General features: G+C 43.3%; 1 long non-coding RNA gene across 2 annotated transcripts; it reads right to left on the bottom strand.

The window, feature by feature from the left end:
* Positions 1–1148: 1148 nt before the first annotated feature.
* LOC147062480 (uncharacterized) lies at positions 1149–3525 on the bottom strand. Of its 2 annotated transcripts, none has more exons than XR_015067334.1 (4): positions 3423–3525; positions 3132–3256; positions 2972–3052; positions 1149–2677 (listed from the first exon to the last, which is right to left on the bottom strand). It is a non-coding gene; the product is annotated as an uncharacterized LOC147062480 (long non-coding RNA). The 2 variants fall into 2 exon arrangements; XR_015067335.1 differs by having other exon boundaries at positions 3342–3512.
* Between the last annotated feature and the right edge of the window lie 835 nt (positions 3526–4360).

Genomic DNA, 4360 nt, shown 5'->3' on the forward strand with positions numbered 1-4360 from the left:
TTTCATTCTATCGAGATTAGACTTAACACGATGTAGCCTGAATACACTGAGCTGATTTTTAATCATGAAGTGTGTGTGTCCTTGCGAGGCGACACGGGGAGAGCGATGGACAGCTGCCGTCTCTCTGTGGTCGACCGCAGAAAAGAGTAAGCGGCGCACGTCACAGGGAAAGGTAACAAATATGGCAGTATGTTGCAGCCATCTGTCACTGGAACTTCATACGTCCACGCGGACAAAAGAGAGCCAGGCAACATGGCAACATGGCCCCAGCCTGCCATTGTCCTCCAGGCTGCTGGCTAAATGGAGGGCCCCCCGTCATCGGGGCCCGCCACCCGCTGAAGCCATGCAGCCGGGCTAACGGCGGCATTGTTAACACAGGGCGTGCAAAATGAAGAGTTTTGCAACTCAACAAAACGCTCCAAGGTCGGAAGCTTCATGAAGCACAAAAAAGAAACTCCAGAAAGTCGGACTCGGTTGCAACACTTGTCTTTGCCATTTTTTGGGTTTTTTTTTTTATCTCTCTATCAGCCTCTCACAAACACCTTTTGAGCTCACACACACTTTCATCCATTCCAGATAAGGTCCTGGGCTTAGCGGACGGGGTCGATTTTCCATTATGGAATTTTATAATAAAGATAAACTGCCACTGCAATCAAAGCGTCACTTGAGGCTATCTTCAAGCAAAGCCAAGACCTCTGTTTGGATCTGCAGTCTCCTGACCTATCCCTCAAAATAATCATCTGCCCAAAGACTGAAGCCCCCACCAGTAGTCACATCATTTCCTCCATCTATTGCAGAAGGAAGGGAAGAAAAAGATCCGTCAAAAATTGATATAGACGGTTAGTTGAAAAATATAATTGATTGAAAAACCTTTGCATCAGGATGAACTGCTGATTATTAGCTGGCTCACGAAGTTTTATATATACACTATATATGCATCATATTATTGTCAGTAAACATTGTTTAATCTCTGTGTGTGCCTCAGTATCAAACTCTAAAGACTCATTATCTCTTTGTACAATTAAGAAAGAAAAGAGCATTATTTAGCAGATCCAGTGCATAAGGATCGCACAAAATAACACATTGTAATGTTGTGAAAAATGTAGAAAGCGAAACTTCTTCTAACTTATGGAAGAACCCATTCTTATCCGTGCAAATGAGGACAGTTTTTTTTTTTTAATGTTTGGAGCTAAGTCTTCCAAATTAGACAGATTGGTTATGGGGCCCCAAAGGACTCAAGGGGCCCAGAGTTGCTCTAAATTCTGGGGGGGGGGGGGGATGCAGACAACTGGCAGGTTCTCAGGAAAACTGTTTCAATCACCATAAGAGCTTTCCTTCATTTCCTTTTGTCTTTGTTGTAAATGGACAATACATGAACTGTCATTCAAATGACTTGGAAGGAGGTTCTTTGCTATTGGTAGCACTTTGCACCTGTGTGATGAAGTAGATTGCCCCCATTATCTCTGACATGTCTCTGACCCACGTTTGGCAATATTTGCTAAAGTTAATGAAATGAAGAACTAGAATATGAATCATCACAGAGGTACAATTGCTTGAACAAAAGTGTAAGTGTAGTATTCATAAAGCAAACAACACATGTAGCAGAGGATGAGACCATAGCTGTGCCTGCTTACTGATCTGCAGAGCAAGTGACAATGGAGACCAAAAGGAGTGTGTGTGTGTGTGTGTGTGTGTGTGTGTGTGTGTGTGTGTGTGTGTGTGTGTGTGAGTGAGTGAGTGAGTGAGTGAGTGAGTGAGTGAGTGAGTGAGTGAGTGAGTGAGAGAGAGAGAGAGAGAGAGAGGTGTTCCGCATAGATTTCAATCCAGTGCAATCCTTCACCGGCCTCTCGTTCTTTCACTTCTTAGTCACTTCTGTTTTGTCCACCAAGTGAATACAAGCATGGTAATACTATTCCAGCCACCCCCGGCCCTCCACAAAATGTTTTTTCAATTTGTTTTTTCTAAAAAGAACAGCAATCTGTAAGACTGTACTTTATCACAATAAACAGTTATGAAATAATTATATTGAATATTTGAATAAAATAAAAAAAATCGATTTTTTTTTTGTTCCGTTTTCAAATCGTGGGATGTGCTTTTTCTTGCCTTGGCCACCAGGGGACATCAATATGCAGACATACTTCCAGCTATAGTTTATATGTAGAAGATCTTAGCTTTCGAGTTCCCCACAATAACACTGATCATTCTTCACAGAGGATAAAGAATACATGTCTGTGCATATTATATTATTCATCTGCATGTGTTGCTTCACTGTATGCCTTCAAATAGCCTTTGCTTAAACTTTTATAACACCCCAAAACAAATCCTATTTGTTAACCTGTTTATGGCATTAAGCAAGCATACTTGAAGACATACATTTGTTTTGTTTGACAGTAAACTTCAACTGGGAGCAACAAAAAACAGCTTGAATTCTCTTTTCAGAGAAATGACAGCTTGCTGTGAAGTGAGTTGAGTTGCGTTAACTGCCACCACACAGTGCTTATGTCACAAGTAAATGCTTCTGAGTCAAAGCAACAACAATAAAAATAGATACAGAGAGGGCTGGTGTCTTGAAACCCCCCCTGTCAATTTATTCGTATCCATCAGTAAGTAAAAATCCTGGCGGTGAAATTTAGTGTCTGGTGTTGTTGATACGCTGCACAATTCAGGCTGTATGCAACTGCAAAAGAAGAAAAGCCGCTATGAACAGTGGCAGTGAAGCTGCTATTCAAAAATCGATGCATAGTTGACATTTATTGAAGTGCAATGGGAAGAAAATAGGAAACATTTGTCACAAAAGGCTTTAAAAAACTATTGTCATTCCTACACCCTTCCCCTGATAAATACCGTCACATTTAAGAGTCTGCAGTTAAAGCAAATCTTATGTCTGTGTCTCAATATTTATGGCCCTGACTGTAGAGTTGCAGCAGATGAGCTCCTCCGCGCAGCTCTATTTGTCTTCCACTGACCTTACCTGAGAGAAAACTTCGAAACATTGTCCTTAATCTGCTGAGATGAGCAATGGGATTACCCGACTTTGGGACCGGTTCTCCGGCTGCAGGAAAAGTCCATTAGCATTACTAATCTTTAAATGAAAAGGAGGTGGACAGCGAGCGTGCGTATTTGCCTCTCACCGTCGAGTGTCTCTGATTAGTATGCTCGGGCCATGAGGCAACACTGACAGTGGGGCCTGTGAGAGCTGCAGCACCATGAATTCTTTAACATGGGCTCGACTGTACTGTCGCGCGTTTCATCACGCCTGAGAGGACAGTCAGAAGAAGAAATACGTGCAAGGTCATTCAGCGCAAACAAGGCCTGCCTGCCTGACTGTCGGTTGGTCTGACCTGAAAGAATTAGCTTTGGTATGATCTCATCAGTACGCCAACACATTTCTTTGTGACTCCCGGATGAGCAGTCAAACATACCTATGCACACGCACGCACAATCTGAGGGAATTTTCGATCTCTTTTGCTCGCCTTCTGCCTGTGGAGAACACTGGCGGGGGATCAGTGAGAGAGGAGCACGGTTGCTTGGCAACAGGTTGTGGTTGCTATGGTGAATTTAAGTGGAACAGCTGGTCCAATCAGCATAAAGTGCGGCGGGCGGGGCCAGAGCCAACGAGCTTCATGCCAACACAGACAGACAGGAAGGAGAAGCTGCTGAGGCATGCAGGACCAGAAAAGGAAGAGGAAGAGGAGGGGAAAGTAGGCTAATTGGGCAAAATAAAAGGAGAGAGTTGAGGGAAAACTGGAAGACAGGAATAGGTTGGATGAGAAAGCATGGGGCTATTTCAAGACATCCTCATCAATATAAGACACGCGTGCCATTGATGTGTCTGGCCCATCCCGAAATTGGATGAACCTCAGCACCCCTATTTTTGTAAGATTATTTGTTTTCTATTATGCGTCCTTTTTAAACAAGATGGAAAAGTGTACGGTATAACCATACAGCATTGATCGTAACCCCGCCATGCATCAAAAATGGTTTGTTCAGCCCAGGCCCGCCCACCGAACCCCGACTGGGATCTGCACAAGCCATCTGCACAGGGTCATTTGCTACCTTCTAGTGATCCACAGTCAAGGTTGAAGTACCTGGCTCAAACCAGGTTATGTGGAACATTTTCTTAACGTCTACCAATCGATGCCAACATATGAAATTCCTCATTTTAGCTGCATGTAATCATAGTGCACTGTTCAGGTTTGTTGGTGTTAGCTGACACTTTTTTTTTCCACGCTAGAAAATTTCTCAGGTAATCAGACACGCACTACTGTTCCGTCCTCTGTTTGAATTGGAATGAGAGAAGCCACTTGTGTCATGCTGTGTTAATAATAAAACCAAGATGCTGCCGACAAGCTAACTGACT

This window comes from Syngnathus leptorhynchus, chromosome 1 (assembly GCF_054491065.1).
Source record: "Syngnathus leptorhynchus isolate UIUO chromosome 1, UIUO_Slep, whole genome shotgun sequence".
NCBI lineage: Eukaryota > Metazoa > Chordata > Actinopteri > Syngnathiformes > Syngnathidae > Syngnathus > Syngnathus leptorhynchus.